The following is a 17,498-nucleotide window of genomic DNA, read 5'->3' as shown; positions in this document are numbered from 1 at the left end:
AGTCATAAACAGAGGTTGTCTCTTCAAAGAGCCCCAGACTTACCATCACCACCAATGCCAACCTGTTTGGATGGGCAGCTCACTTTCAATCGCTCACAGCCCAAGGCTGTTGGTCCTCCACAGAACAGTCATGCAGCATAAACTGGCTGGAGCTTTGAGCAGTACACCTGGCTCTCCGCAGCTTCCTTCCACAGGTACGCAATCAACACATACTAATATTGACTGACAACATAACAACAAAAGCTCACATAAACAAACAGGGGGGCACACAGTCGAAACACCTCATACGGGAAGCAGAGCGCTTGTGTCGTTGGGCGGAGAGCAACCTACTTTCCATCAGAGCAGAGCACATTTCGGGACTGTCGAATACACAGGCAGACTGGCTAAGCAGGGCCACGATCGATCAATCAGAGTGGCGCCTCCATCCGACCCTGTTACAAGAGGCGGTCAGGACATTTGGACAGCCGGTGGTGGACCTGTTCACTTCCCCCCTCAATGTTCAGCTCCCGAGATTTTTTCCAGATACCCCTCGCAAGGAGCTGAGAACTTCAATTCGCTCCACTGTCGCTGGACCCTGGGACTTCTGTACACATTCCCACTACTTTCACTGCTTCCCAAGGTCATCCAGAAGCTGCTAGATGAGAGGGCATAGCTACTTCTATTAGCTCCTTACTGGCCCAGACGGCCATGGTTTGCAGACCTCTGCAGTCTATCCATATCAACACCATGGAGAATTCTGCCAGATAGGGTCTTGCTAACCCAGGGACCCCTTCAACATCTGGACCCTCAATGGTTGCACCTGACCATCTGGAGGTTGAGCAGAGTCATCTGAAGAGTGAAAAGTTTTCCAACAAAGTTATCGCCACCATCCAAGCTGTCAGACGCCCCTCAACAACTCACATTTACAATGCCACATGGTCCAGTTTCTGCAAATGGTGTACCAAGTCTCAAATTGATCCCATCTCTCCATCTGTGGCTCAAAAACTAGAGTTCTTGCAAGAAGGACTTGACAAGGAATTATCACCTAATACGTTGAAAAGACAGGTGACGGCTTTGGCATCAGTCCTCCCTTGTGAAGGTCTACTATCTCTTTCCCATCACCCACGCATACGGAGTTTCCTTCGAGGAGCCACAAATTTACGCCCACCGGCGGTACACCATTATCCCACCTGGGACCTTAACAAGGTCCTCATTGCACTCACTAAGGGCCCTTTTGAACCCTTGAAATCATCAAGTTTCCAATTTCTGACGTATAAAGTAGTTTTCCTTGTAGCGATCACTTCCGCTTGTGGTATTTCAGAACTTGCAACTTTGTCTATCAGACAAGATCTTTGTGTCTTCCATTCTGACTGGGTGGTCCTTCGTCCTGATCCTACGTTTATACCCAAAATTAACTCGGCTTTTCACAAGGCACAAGAGCTGATACTTCCTAATTTTTGTCCCAGACCACCCCAAGTGTTGGAACTACAATGGCATCGGCTTGATGTGAGGTGAGCATTGAGAATATATATTAACCGCACAGCGACTTTCAGAAAAACGGAAGCCTTATTTGTGATGTTTCAGCCCAACACTCAGGGATACAAGGTCTCATCTTCTACAATAGGCCATTGGCTACGGGCCGTGATAGCGAAAACATATCAGACTCAATCACTACAGGTTCCCACGGGCATAACAGCTCATTCAACAAGGAGCATCACAACATCGGCAGCATGGGCCACACGGGCACCAATAACTGAAATTTGTCGAGTTGCAACATGGGCCTCTCCATCGCCATTCATTAGGCATTATAAAATAGATGTGTTTGCATCCTCTGAGGCCTCCTTTGGCAGAAGAGTTCTGGAATGGGTCCACAGGGACCAGGAGGAGATTCTAGGCCAGACAGAGCCCCTCCCGTAGGACAGGCCAAGCTTTGGTATGTCCCACTACTAGATTCTCTGAACAGCTCATGGGAGAAAGGCTGTTGGTACTTACCTGACACGCCCATTCTCTTTGAGCTGTGAAGAGCATCCAGCCCAACCCTTTGTCTGGTGGGGTCCTGTTTCGGCCAATGAATTGTTAGGGCATTGAGGACGAGGGTGTTTATTTCTCTCATCTTCGCCAAAACTGGGGAACGCTGGGGAGGAGTTCCGTGGAGGAGGAGGAGCGTTCCACAAATTAAGCCCAGCCTAGACATGCAGAGACTGAAGGACCTCCCACTACTGGATGCTCTTCACAGCTCAAAGAGAATGGGCATGTCAGGTAAGTACCAACGTCCTTTCTACTTACACTAAGGAACCTAGAAATAAGTCCAGTCTTTCCTCCAAATGGTTAACAATTTTCAAACTACATCTACTTAGTTTGCCTAATTTCTCCAGAGCTATTGTATTTGTCTGATTTAACACATTTCACCCACTGTATATAATGACAACTCCCTGTATTGCACATATTGATTTCTATTCCATGCAGAATGAATGAATGAATTATTTATTGGCCAAGTGTGATTAGACACACAAGGAATTTGTCTTGGTACATGTGCTCTCAGTGTACATAAAAAGAAAGATACATTCATCAAGAATCATAAAGTACAACACTTAATGATAGTCATAGGATACAATAAGCAATCAAATCATACCAGGAAACAGTCAATATAAATCGTAAGGATACAACCAACAAAGTTACAGTCATACAAGTGGGAGGAGATGGGTGATAGGAATGATGAGAATATTAATAGTAATAGTAATGCAGACTTAATAAATAGTTGGACAGTGTTGAGGGAATTATTTGTTTAGCAGACTGATAGTGTTCGGGGAAAAACTATTCTTGTGTCTAGTTGGTCTGGTGTGCAGTGCTCTATAGAGTCATTTTGAGGGTGGGAGTTGAAACAGTTTATGCATGATCTCTATAATGTCCTATATGCTTAGAAGCAGCACCTTCATTCAAAGTCACAATAAATATATAACAGATTGGACTGCTATTCAAAATTGTAGGCAAACAGTAGCTCACATTAATTTTTTAACTTTAGCCCAGATACTTTGGGATGTAATCTTATATATGCATAAGTACTGTGATGGAATGGAGACCTATCAAACCTGTAGAAAACAGGAAAGAAATAGGATTGTTGCAAAAGACACATTTGAGTCGGGAGGGAGAAAGCATGAGAAAGGGGCTCAGAGCTATTTTTCTTTAATTAAGGTAGATGAAAGTTGAGCAAGAGAATTGCTTGGCAGGCTCTTAAGGTTTTGTTACATTAGCCTATTAGCAATAAAAATCTTTCCGGAAATCCAAGCAGTTCTTGTATCCTGAATTTGCCAACATTGCAAGTTGCAAGACTTGACATACTAATTCTCATTTCCACATAACAGAACTAAGTCCTGTCCAAAGCTATTTTACTTCTTTACTTCTTCCAACAGACCTGTCAAACCTGTACAGCATGCCACAGATAAGGAAGCAAGCATCACATAGGCTTCCACAAGGAGTTTTAATGGGATAATTAGATTTGTGGTACAGAATCTTTAGAAAATGTGAAAGGAATGTCCAGCCCCCTTTCATTAGTGAGTTTATTAAGTCAGAGTGTCTTTGAAAGTGTTGGATCTCCCCAGGCTTTCTGCACCCTACAGTGAACTGCTGTTTTACTGATAAAACCACTAATGAACTTCGCTATCTGCTCATTTCTAGAAGTCCTCTCATATCTTTGTCAGCCATCTTATAAGATTACATACTAACCACTAACTTTCTTTCAGTATTTGCATATCTTAAGCTTTATCCATTTTCCCACATCCACTAAATGTTCTACCAAGGTGCCCAAATTCATCTATTTTCACAATAATGGATTGCCTGAGACTTGGCAATCAATATCAAGGTTTGCTGAATTCCAGGTAGTTCTGTTCAAGAGGGAATGCTCCACTATCTTCTTCAAGGCAGGAAGCATATCTCCTATCCTAAGATCAACTTTGACAATCTCTTTGAGAACAACCCATGTCTGCCCTTCCTAAAAAAAGGGGAGCAGTCTATGTGTGTGAAAATTTTTGATTGCAGGCTCTCAATATGAATGACTCTTATGGTAATCAAGGAGTGATCTGATCATGCCAAATGACTCACCCTTATGTCAATTCTAGATTGTCAGTAACCACTTCAAAGAGGCAGGGAAGGTTTCACAAACACAATCCCTATGATGTGCCTATTGTTACAAATATGTTCATCGGAGGTGGTATTCAGCAGGTTCTGACCAGTTCTGGAGAACCAGTAGTGGAAATTTTGAGTAGTTCGGAGAACCGGCAAATACCACCTCTGACTGGCCCTGCCCCCATCTATTTTCTGCCTCTCGAATCCCAGCTGATCAGCTGGGTCTTCTTTTGTTGCCCTGCACAGGAGAACGGAACTGGAAAGCAGGTTAGTGGGGTGTGGAGGGAATGAGATTTTGCAGTAACCTTCCCCTGGAGTGGGGAGGGAATGGGGATTTTACAGTATCCTTCCCCTGCCACGCCCATTGAGCCCACATCCACATCTGCCACAGAACTGGCAGTAAAAATTTTTGAATCCCACCACTGATGTTCATGATTTATTACCTCCATCGCTTGCCATCCCTTTTCATTTATACCTTGGGATTGTGGCTGATGCAGAACTTGAAATTTGGCAAGACAGATTTCAGAATCACCAGTCGCCCCCCAGCCATTTGGTAATGTAGGTTAGATCTATTTGCTATTTGAAATCAAAATGGAGTTGTGTATGATCTTATTGCACAGACATGGATTTTTTCAGAAACATTTGTGATTCCAATGTTATCAGCAATCCAGTATCTGGATATTGGGGTAAGCAATTGGCCCAGAATAGGAGAAATGGGCATCTGACTACTCCCTCCCTTTCTTTGGAATGACTTGCCAAGCTACTGCCCCCATATCTTCCCAAACCAATTATTTTTTCTTTCTTCCATTCATGTCCGATTCTCAGAGATTGCCTAGATACCTTCTTGCAGTTTTCCCGGCTAAGTTTTAGCCTGCCATTGCCTTCTTCCTGGGGCTAAGAGAAAGTGACTGGCTCAAGGTCACCCAGCTAGCTTTGTGCCTAAAACAGCACTAGATATTACAATGTCTCAGTTTCAAATCAAATCTGTTGCTTTTCCCATTTTCAGTTACCTTCCACTTGTTTTCTTTTCCAGCAGCTTGCTGAGATGCCAAGATCTTTCTCAGTTTGTCTTAGTAATTATCCTGATAGTCCTTTCTGTTCTATGCTCTTTTTCACACCTGTCTTTGTCCTTTAGCCTTAATTTGCATTTACCTCTGTATGTTTCACTGCTCCAGCCATTATCCCTGTCTCCCATGTTGTCTCCTTATCTATTCATCCACTGCTATAGTTTTCTTTCTATTTGAATCAGCTCCACTGTCTAACATCCAATGGAGACATGTCACTTTCTTCTTCTAACTCAATCATGTTCTCCATCACTGCTATCCCAGTTAAGTTTGCTAAATGATAAAAAGTTTCAGCTCATTAGTGGCTTGTTACAATAAAATGTTGATGATAACTTGGTGCCTCTCCTACTTTGAGAAGGACTTGGGGGGAGGGGGGAGATTGTTATGAGAAGTAGGAAGATGATGTAAGATATTTCTAGGTATCTTCAATCAGACTCTGTCCAATTATCTTTTCTTGATGTAGTTGCATCTGTTACTTGACATCCAAATATCCTCTCTTGTCTTCTTTCACTTTTGTCCATTTTTTTCAGTTTACCTGTAATCTGCATTCACTTCTGTCTCTTCTACATTCATGTCTCCAATCTTATCTACCCTTATTTCCAACCTTACTTCCAATGAAGAGTTCTGAAAACCTTGAGGTAACTGTGAGACCATAACAACAACAACAACAAGAAAAGCAATGTGAATAAAAGGGTAAAACTGTATTACTGAAAATATTAATTAATGGCATCTAAGTCGTTATGGATATGTGGGAAAGTTGGAATCCATAGCTTGCTGATGTTTGCTATGCTTCAGTAAATACTGATAATTGAACAAGCAAAGATTAAATTTGGGAAACATTGTGCAATGCTGAATGTAATCAAGGAGAAAAATTATTCTGCTAAATGTTATTAATGGATGGTTAGGAACAGGGGTGGGTTTCTACTGGTTCTGTCCACCTCTGTAGAACCGGTAGCTCTGAAGAGCAGCAGACATAGAACCGGTTCTATGTCTGCTGATGTTTTTGCCTGCCTGCCCGCCCAGGTTCTTACCTGACCTTTATTTCCTGCTTTTTCAACTTCAGCTGCCACACGAGGCACAGCTGCAGTTTAAAATGCAGGAAAAAAAAGTCCTTTTTCAAAGGCTGCTTCTCTGCACGCAATGTGCTGATGACGATTTACAGGCGTGCTCGCACAGCATGCAGGGAAGCACATCGTAAATCACCGAACCTCATAAATCACTGAACTGATAGTTAACCCTGTCGGATCCCACCCCTGGTTATGAACAAAGCAAGAAAGTGATTGTGCTATTGATGGAAGAAGTTATTTAAAAATTGGTATTGAAAGTGCCGAAGGACTTATTTAGAAATTTATGTGAGAATGATAATGAAATGTCAAACAGCAGAATTGAAACAAATGCTATAAAAATAGTGTCCAAATTAAAGAAAATAATGAAGTTATACATGCTGTGAGAATGTTGAAAAATTGTAAGGCTGCAGGTATTGAAAGTATAATTGGAGAAAAGTTAAATATGGCCAGGGATTGTATATGAAGTGGCTGTGCTACTCATTTAATGTGAAAGTAGCACCTTTGCCAAATGACTGGGCTTAGGTATCTTATCTCCCTATGCAAAAGAAAAAAGTAAGTGTAAAAAAATGAATGCTCTAACTACAGGGGAATCTGTTTCTTAAGTGTGCCTGCAGAGTTTTTGTAGAATTACAATTGAAAATTAGAATGAGTTAGGAAGTGCATTTTAAATGTATTTTAGTAGAGGGATTTCAAGCAAGATTTTTGCTTATTAGTGAAGCTCCTATATAAATAACAAAATGATACCTGTTACAAGTAAGTATTCACTGACATTATCAGGGGTGGCATTCTACCGGTGGGATTGGCCCGGTTCGGTAGCTCCAAAGATCAGCTGGAGGAGAACCGGTTTGCCCTGGAAGATCAAGGTATTTACTTTATTCCCCCCACCAATCAGCTGTTTTCTGAAAATCAGCTGTGCCACGTGATTTATATTAGCTAGAAAGCAGGAAATCATTGGATTTCTTGCTTTCTAGCTAATCTAAATCATGTGGCACAGCTGATTACCCCCCTCGCTGTTGTACCGCTTCATCCAGGAGGCTTCCCTGAGGCCCAGGAGGCAAAAAATGGGGTGCAGGGGGAGCTGTGCTTCCCCACCCCCTTTTTTGCTCCCAGAAGGCTTCCCTGAGGCCCAGTAGACAAAAAAAAATTGTTTTAATTTTTTTAAATTTTTTTGCCTACTGGGCCTCAGGGAAGCCTCTTGAAAGCAAAAACTGTGCCCCCACTGCCCCATTTTTGCTCCCAGGCGGCTTCCCTGAGGCCTAGTAGGCCAAAAAAACCCTCCACGCTCACCCAATCACATTACTACCTGGCCATGCCCACCTAGCTACGCCCACAGAATCAATAGTTTAAAGATTTGCATTCCACCCCTCGACATTATACATAGTGTCACATCCACCTCCTCATCACCATGTTAAGTTACCATGCATTTAATGTTGAAGATTTCCATGGTATGTTGTTTTCTATATCCTCAGGTCAGAATTTAGTGTACAGAATCACACAAAGTTGGGGGAAAAAATTATAGATTATTGAATCCAAACCCCTATTCTATTCACGGACACAAAATTACAGCATCGCCATAAATGGATGTTCAACTTTTATTTCAGTATATAAGCATACTGTCAAGCTTCTCAAAGGCTGCTTGACATTCTATTGTCCAGTTAATACATACCTTTGTCAGTTTATCTTCTACAGTGCACTTGGTAAACCAGGCTAACCCCAAGATCATACCTTTGGTTAATTGATTCCACTCTCAGACTACTTCTATTGTTTGTAATTTATGTTTTAACCAGAGTCTGCTTTCCTGGTGTTTAAAGGGATTTTTTGAATAATCAATTAAGTAATGTTAGGATGGCTGTGTGAATACATTTTTCTGGGTTGATGTCAATGTTCCGACTGACAAACCCAACAAAAAGCAAACATGGCTGAGAGGATCCAATCTCTTTGTTCAAAACTGTCTGGGAGGTTTAGTATAAAGTCCATGACCAGTTTGGCTCCTCCACTTGTTGTAGCAGTCCGGGGTTCTTCTCTGGTCTGTTAAAAATCTATGATGCTTTTCGTGCCCGAGCGTGTAGCTGCTGGAAAGTATGACAAAGTCTTTAATTACTGAAAAAATAAATTGTTCAAAACAGGTCAGATTAATGTCATACTAGTGATATGTTCCCAAGGTTACCATCATCTCGGCTACGCACTCTACAAATTCTGTGAGAAATATGAAAATATGATCTGGGAATGAAGATGCAAGAGTTCTAAATTCTGTTATTCTCCCCAGAAATTGCTTTTATAATTTCTCCACCCATTCTAGCTGTCCATTATTAGCAATATTTTCAGAGTTGCCATTGTTTCTCTATATTTTTAAAGCAAATTATTATTTTAAATCTGCTACATGATCTTAGATCTGGTAGTTGAAGACATTTACATCAATCATTTGCTATGGACAGATCACTCTGGGAGTGTGAGAGATGATGGGAGTGGAAGTTGGTTTGATGGACCTTAGTGAAGCGACAGTTTCTCAGGAAGTAGGGGGTACATTCCAGAAGCAGGGAAGAGAGAAGAGGCAACACAGCCTATCCAGAGCTGGATAGAGGACCCAAGAAGTAGAAGGATAACCACTCCTTAGAATCTGCCAGGTACATCCCATTAGGATTAGAGTTGTAAGAAGTTGCAAGATTCTGTCTGATACATGTAAGCAAATAAAGAAGTGAACGCTGACTGAACTGTTCTTTGTCATTCTTGTGCTTAGTTTGACAGGGCTGGTGTTCAGCCTTGCTGGCATCATCCTTCTCCATGGAGCAGATGGGGCATGTTCAGCTCACCTCAGATAACTGATGTACCAAAGGGGTTTCCAGACAGAGCCTGGGGTTTTGCAAGGTAAAAAATTCAGGCAAAGTGTTGGTCATGTTTGATAAGAGGTACGTAACTGGGGCTCTGGTGTCTTGCTAGGGACAGTTGGGGAGGATATATGCTGAATATGTAAGAGGGCACATGAGAGGTGCTGTGCAGTTCGGAGAAGTTACAAATGGTGATCATATGATTATGGGGCTCTTGGCATCTAGTCAGAAATACAAACTTGTTTCCAAGCATCGAGATCATGATCACATGACTGCAGGGATGTTGTAATCCAGAATATCCAGAAACAGTTGTAAACCATCATTCATTCAGTGCCATTGGAACTCTGAATTGTTGCTGAATGAATGATCACAAGCTGACCACTACTTGTATGTTTTCCTATTCTAACTTGGATGTCTTTCCAATTTATGTATAAGGCAACCATTGAACTTTGATAAAGTAAAATGAGCTTATGTCTCTGGTTTTTTTTTATTTATTAAAAAAGCTAAAATATAGATTCCCTTACCCTGATTGTAGTTTTGCTGAGAGAAGAAGAACTTTTTTAAAGGACAAAAGCAATTGACAGTGTAATTAAAGTTGACATGGGATTTATTTAGAAAGAAAAGGAGAACAGGAAGAAATATTATTCTGTCTTGTCAGTGTATTTTAAAAGCTGCTAATGCAGTAAGATTGACAAATGATATGTAAAACTTAACATTTCTGATAACCCCTCTGGAATTCTCATTCAAACATCAGTATTTCTCTCATTGCATATGCAATACTTTTTGAAAGTCACTTACGGATTTTTTTTTTATGCATACCAACTGCTTGTTTGCACTTCAGACGAACTGGCTTGGGTTATTTTAGATTATATACTTCACAGTTGACATGTCTGGAAGAATGATTGTTGAATTACTGTTCTGTTTTAATGTGTATGTACAATTCAAGGACCACTGTATGAGGTGGCATATGACAAATGAGTGTCCTGACAAGCTCTGGCAATAGGGTCTCCAGAAGACAGATGATTAAGTCTGGTCACCTTGGAGAAGAATCTAACTCCCAGATTAATCTGACAGTTTGTTTTTTTCCTCTATTTATGTTATGATGCTCAGGTTTTTTTATTAGTTGCAAGCATAAATATAGAACAATATTTTAATTTTTTAAGCCTTTCATGAATGAAGAAAAATAATAATAACAATAATAACAACATTAACAACAACAATAATATCTGTGATACATTTTTAAATGTTCAGTTGACTGATTTTCATGTTTAATGAATAAAAGAAATAATAATAATAATAGTAACAACAACAACAACAACAACAACAAATAATTGCAATGGAGATACTCAGAGGTCCACAATCACATTGAATAATCCAGATTACATATCTTCAGTTTATCCTGGAGCAATGAGCATGGCAAGAATGAAAACCCATTTGTGACAAATTTAAGCTAGGTCACTAAAGATTTCAGAAGTGAAGCTCAGGCAGTGAGAATCTAATATAAATATATATTTTAAGCTATGGTTTTAAACATCTGAGTTGGAATGAGGGTATTGGAATAAAACATAGCTCCAATTTATTGCAGGAGTTTAACCTGTGTATAACTGAAAATTAATAGATAAGATCTCCCACATAAATCCTATTCTTAAAATCCTTCAATTGACATTTCTGTTCCCCTCCGACTTATCTGCTCAATATGTCAGTAATGGAATCCAGTCAGTAATGGCAGTTGGGATATTAGTGGATTTGAAATGTATTCTTGTGTCTTGACCTCATTATCATTTTTGTTTAGGCTGACTGAATAATTCTGTATGTCTGTACAAACATAGAATGTTTAGGTTGGAAAGAAATTTATATCTCCCTAGTCCAATCCAATTCCTGCTCCAATAATAAATCCCTAAACCAGTGGTGAGATTCAAATTTTTTAACTACTGGTTCTGTGGGTGTGGCTTGGTGGGTGTGGCAGGGGAAAGATACTGTAAAATATCCAATCAGAGGTGGTATTTGCTGGTTCTCCAAACTACTCAAAATTTCTGCTACTGGTTCCAGAACTGGTTCCAGAACAGGTCAGAACCTTCTGAATACCACCTCTGCCCTAAACTATTCATGACATTTGAAAACCAGAGGTGGACCTCATTTTTATAAACAGAGCAATCCATTGTGTAACTTCTACATAGAATATTTTTTCTAAAATTCAACCTGAATCTCCTATCTTAATTCAACCCAGGATTCTTGTTCTGTTTTCATTTCAGTCAAGGACAGGCCCAATTCCTCTTGCATATGACAGGCCTTTGAATATTTGCAGACTACTGTCATGTTTCCACTCACTCTTCCTTTTTTGCAAACTAAATATAGCTCTTTTAGAGAGCTGAGTTTCCAGACTCCTTCTGATTCTCCTCTAAGCCCATTCGAAATCATGGAAGTTAGGCTAGGAGAGCTGTTGTTAATTGTTTGGGAACTAAAACATTCTAAGCTTCTTCATAAGTGTTTTTTCTTGTATTTATGGCATGGGAAGGTGACATCCTAACATGACCACATCTCTGCATTCAAGAGCTTTAAGTGAAGGTCTGTATATATAAATGGAAGTAAGGAATTTGGGGATTGTATGGCCTCAAACTACACTGCTCAAAAAAATAAAGGGAACACAAAAATAAGACATCCTAGATCTGAATGAATGAAATATTCTTATTAAATACTTTGTTCATTACATAGTTGAATGTGCTGACAACAAAATCACACAAAAATTATCAATGGAAATCAAATTTAGCAACCCATGGAGGTCTGGATTTGGAGTTACACTCAAAATTAAAGTGGCAAAAACACTACTGGCTGATCCAACTTTGATGTAATGTCCTTAAAACAAGTCAAAATGAGGCTCAGTAGTGTGTGTGGCCTCCACGTGCCTGTATGACCTCCCTACAATGCCTGGGCATGCTCCTGATGAGGTGGCGGATGGTCTCCTGAGGGATCTCCTCCCACACCTGGACTAAAGCATCCCCCAACTCCTGGACAGTCTGTGGTGCAATGTGGCATTGGTGGATGGAGCGAGACATAATGTCCCAGATGTGCTCAATTGGATTCAGGTTTGGGGAACGGGCAAGCCAGTCCATACCATTAATGCCTTCGTCTTGCAGGAACTGCTGACACACTCCAGCCACATGAGGTCTAGCATTGTCTTGCATTAGGAGGAACCCAGGGCCAACCACACCAGCATATGGTCTCACAAGGGGTCTGAGGATCTCATCTCGGTGCCTAATGGCAGTCAGGCTGCCTCTGGTGAGCACATGGAGGGCTGTGCGGCCCCCTAAAGAAATGCCACCCCACACTATTACTGACCCACTGCCAAACCGGTCATGCTGGAGGATGTTGCAGGCAGCAGAACATTCTCCACGGCGTCTCCAGATCCTGTCACGTCTGTCACATGTGCTCAATGTGAACCTGCTTTCATCTGTGAAGAGCACAGGGGCCAGTGGTGAATTTGCCAATCTTGGTATTCTCTGGTAAATGCCAAACGTCCTGCACAGTGTTGGGCTGTAAGCACAACCCCCACCTGTGGACATCGGGCCCTCATACCACCCTCATGGAGTCTGTTTCTGACCATTTGAGCAGCCACATGCACATTTGTGGCCCACTGGAGGTCATTTTGCAGGGCTCTGGCAGTGCTCCTCCTGTCCCTCCTTGCACAAAGGTAGAGGTAGAGGTCCTGATGCTGGGTTGTGCCCTTCTACGGCCTCCTCCACATCTCCTGATGTACTGGCCTGTCTCCTGGTAGCGCCTCCATGCTCTGGACACTAAGCTGACAGATACTGCAAACCTTCTTGCCACAGCTCGCATTGATGTGCCATCCTAGATGAGCTGCACTACCTGAGCCACTTGTGTGGGTTGTAGACTCCATCTCATGCTACCACTAGAGTGAAAGCACCGCCAGCATTCAAAAGTGACCAAACCATCAGCCAGAAAGCATAGGAACTGAGAAGTGGTCTGTGGTCACCACCTGCAGAACCACTCCTTTATTGGGGATGTCTTGCTAACTGCCTATGCTTTCCACCTGTTGTCTATTCCATTTGCACAACAGCATGTGAAATGGATTGTCAATCAGTGTTGCTACCTAAGTGGACAGTTTGATTTCACAGAAGTGTGATTGACTTGGAGTTACATTGTGTTGTTTAAGTGTTCCCTTTATTTTTATTTTTTGAGCAGTGTATTTAAAGTAATGGCATGAGGAATCTCACACTATTACTTCTGAGTGTTAGCAGTTCTCACTAAAGCATGGCTTCCCTGAGGAGGCTTACTCAGGCTGAATCTTCTTTACAAAATGTTAGTGGGATTTGTTTGTTATGTAGCATACAAATCAGTTGTTACAAAACTGAGGTGTAAGGCTTCCTATGAGAAATTCAGTTCCCTCACCACGTGGGAACTTTGAAACTCCAGTCCAGACTGGAAGGCTAAACAGAGTTATTCTTACATCAGAAGTTCTATCTGATGTTATAGCTTGGGATAGCATAATTTGAAATTAACCTTCTTTTAAAATATATTGATAGCATTGATAACACATAGAAAAGCATGATTAAGAAGAAATGAAAGAACAATATCTTCATCTAAAAGAAAATCAGAGGCAATTTCAGCTTTGAGACCACTTTATTTAACTAGGTGACAAAAAGAATTAAAGCCCTGACAAGCTGCTAAATGATTACTTTATGGAGGAATGTATTAAACACGTCTCCATTAGGGAATTGGGCTATAAACAGGGGTGGGATCCGACCGGTGTAACTACCGGTTCGGTGATTTTACATTTTGCGCGCGCATGCGCAAAGATCAAGAAGAATATCCCTCTTAACTGTTCTTTTTTAAATTGAAGAAATGTGGCTTTCTGGAGGAAGAAGGGGATTAAAGTAAGAGAAAAGCTTTGAGAAGTTCATCCCAAAAGCTGCTGCCTTCGCATGCAAGATCTGGTTTCCTAAATGGTAGGAAGAAGCAAGAGAGGTTAGCAGTCTCCTGGAAACCAGTTGATCAGTGGCCAACTGATCAGAGTAGAAAGCTCCGAAAGGCTAGGGAACCAATCCTTATTTTGCCCCAGAAAAGCAGGCGTACCTTGGCAGGAGGAAGAGCAGTGACAGAACTGGTAAAGTTAGGCACCCCCAGGATTTTCCTTCTCTGCTCTTTCTTGCTGGTGAGACAATCAACTGTGCCACCCGAGGGGGGAAGTGGAACATAGGATATCTCAGGAGCCGGGGGAGGCCTGGGAAGGCCCAAGGCAGGTGGGCTTATGCCTGCCGTAGGTCTCCCAGGATCTCCCCCAGCACTGCAACATCCCTGCTCCACTTAGCGACCCACACATTTGATTAATGAGTATGCTGGGGAGAGCAGGGATGGCTGGTTGAGACAGTTCATTTAACGTTTGTCCCGACTTGAGACTCAAATAGGCAGGCTCCATTACGATTGTAACTCAAGGGCTACCTGTATTAACTAGCATCTTTATTATTTTAAAAATTACAGATATCCTAAAGCTCTTCCATCTGGGAAAAAAAAAAAAAAGAAACACTGTGAAGACTCTTTTTGTAACAATTATGAGGTCAGAGGAGTGGGAAATTTATTTTCCCAAGGGGCCAGATGAGAAACTGGGACAGTTGTGGAGGGCCTGCTGCCATGCCCTATCTGTTGCAATCCTATCCCTAGCAATGCTGCCCTGCTCCCCGCTGCTCCCCACTGCCTCCCTCCCCTCCTTTCCAACATCCTGTCTCCCTACAATTACCAGCCCTCTAACATTGCTCCACTTCAATGCCCCAGACTAGACACAGGTAGCCGAAGTCTTATTTATAGGATTCATTTATTTCCATGAATTTCCTTCTGATGTACGTATGGAAAAGCCCATATTTCCAGTCACCCCACATCTATGTATTATACATGCACTAATTGTATCTCTTTTATTCTTATGCTTGCCTTTCCCTTGAGATAACCATGTGTAGAGAAAAACTAGCAGGATCTATTGTTATGCTCTCTTATTTAAAGTTTAGGGTATTTTAGTTTTGTTTGTGTTTTTTTTTTTAAAAAAAACCTTTCGATTTGGGAATATCTATGTACAGGTTCTGGTCCCATGTGCAATAATAATGATGATACTTTTTTCTCTTAATAATTGTCTCTCACCACAATAGTGTCTTTGATTCATCAGCAGCATTATTTTCAGTTAAGATAGTTCCCAGGAGAGAACTTGACTTCAAAGTGAATATCTGAAAGTGTGTACTATACACATTTCAGCTATAGTTAAAACAGTACATCAAGTGACTCCTATCTTTGAGTTATGATTGCTAGGGCAAATAGTCTGTTGCATTGTTAACCTGTACACATTGGCATTAGAACAGAGTGCAATACCATTGAGGTAAGTGTTCCGTGAAAAGTAATAAATGTAAACAGATTAAAGGCACATCAGGGGCAGGTGATGGTGGGCAAATATGGGAGTTATGACCTATTCATAGTTGTAGAAGAGATATGTAATGATTGTAACAACAGATTATGATTGTGCCTTAGATGTTTAACGGTCATGAAAGCAGTTTGCTGCTATGGTTGAGTTGCTGGGCACATGTCCAAGGTCCTGTAGCTGAGACGTTCTCTCATTCTGCACCACAAACATTTTAAAAGTAATTATAAAAATAATAGTCAGCAGAGTTACTGTCCAGCTGTCACTTGACACCCCCCCCCAAGAGGCCCTTTGGAGAAATAAAGATGTGCAAATGCTGCTTTGCTCCTGGAACACATCTATGTTTTTAAAGGAAAAAGTGAACAAAATTCCTTTTAATAAAAATTGAAGGTGAATAAAGAGGAGAGAGAAAGAAAGAAGAGGGAAGGCTTTGAAGAAAGGGAGAGAAAGAGGGATGGGGAGAGAAAGCGCTCCAGAGGGGAAGTCAGTAAGACAAGAATAGGGAAATGGAATAACCCAAAAGCATTTTCTATGGGTCCTGTTGAACCCTAGTAACACTGTTAAATGAAAGCAAATGGTAATTAGCTCAGAGCTTTTTTGAGTTTGCCACTCTTACTACTCATGTGTCTTTGTGTGTGTTGATGTTTGAACTTTGCTAATTTGAGAATATTGGATTCCAACAACTTAATTTGAACTGTATTATATAACCTTTATTAGCACACCTGTTGAGTGTATAAGGCAATTGCATTTACTATAGCAGGCATTTTGTTAATGTGTCACCTAGTATAATGGTACAAGGGAAAGTCTTTGGGAGATAGTGGGAAGGGATGATGCCAAGGGAAATGTCAGATAGGAGAGAGCATAGCCTGGAGCTGCCTAATAAGAGAGAAAGAGAATTAGAAGGACCCTCCCTAACTTCTTAAGCTGTAAAAAAAATTTTTGGGAGGCTTGCAAGATTCTGTTAGGGTAGCCTTATAATAAACTTGTATTAGTTGATCTGATTATGTTTCCTGAATGGTTTGACTGGAAAGGGTGGCACTTAAGCTCTACAGAAAATAAATGAATGTTTCTTAATTTAGAACCTAGGCTTGTCTTACATTAACTGAATGTTCCAGTTGATTACTTATGGACATTATTAATTTTGCTGCCTTTTTATTGCTGCAATAATGAAAGAATCATCAGCTCACAGCAGCATAAAATATTGTGGACTGGAATCACTGAATGCATGACAGTTAAGCCTTGAAATGACTGAATCTAGAAATGATGATGAAGATAATAAATATATGATGTTGCTGAAGAATATTAGTAGTCAGTAAATAGAAATACTAGGTATAAATGAAGAAAGGTATAATTTCCAGGACAAATTATTGGTTCAGGATTCTTGCATTCTTTATACACAGATCTTCTGGTGAGTAAACCTTTCAATTCAGTAGTCTTTTTGGTTACTTATTTAGGTGAGCCTGAACATTTTTTCCCCTGGATTTCATTGCCAATATATTTTAGCAGACTTTTGTCTGCTAAAATTGAACCCTTTCCCATTTTTTAAAAAATAGTAATGTGTTATGTCTCACCTTTCTTCTTTCCAAAAAAGATGAAAGAGAACAAACTCACACAAACACAGGCAGGCAAGCTGACTCGGACTTTACAGAGTTAATCCTTTATACTGCCAAGTCCGAAGAGATAACAAGAGAAACTACTCACTGAAGATTCCAAAGCAGACCACAAAAAACAGTCACAACGAAACCTGGAAGAGAAGTAAACTTTGTCCCATACAAAGTTTCCGGAGAAAACACACCCACTTTTATCCCCTGTGGGGTGTGTCTCAATGACTCAGCTCACTCTCTGACCCTCCCACGCCTCCTACGTTGCAGCTCACATTTCCTCCTACGACGACGCTGCCTAGGATCAAGCCAACATTCGTCCACTTGACTCCCTGTCAGGGGCTGCTCCGATATGCCCTCCTCCTCCTGATTAATCTCAGGATGTTCCTCTTGGTTGTCTGATGAAACCGGAGGTATTATCAGGG

At 41.1% G+C, this 17,498-nt stretch overlaps 1 protein-coding gene across 2 annotated transcripts in view; it reads left to right on the top strand.

The window, feature by feature from the left end:
- Positions 1–17,498, top strand: part of SGCD (sarcoglycan delta) — a 489,766-nt gene that overhangs the window by 119,538 nt on the left and 352,730 nt on the right. The window lies entirely within an intron of this gene.

The sequence above is a fragment of the Notechis scutatus genome, chromosome 2, assembly GCF_049901735.1.
Source record: "Notechis scutatus isolate UNSWTSFEM ecotype Mainland chromosome 2, rNotScu1.2, whole genome shotgun sequence".
Classification (NCBI taxonomy): Eukaryota; Metazoa; Chordata; class Lepidosauria; order Squamata; family Elapidae; genus Notechis; species Notechis scutatus.
This window is presented reverse-complemented; position numbering and strand designations above follow the sequence as displayed.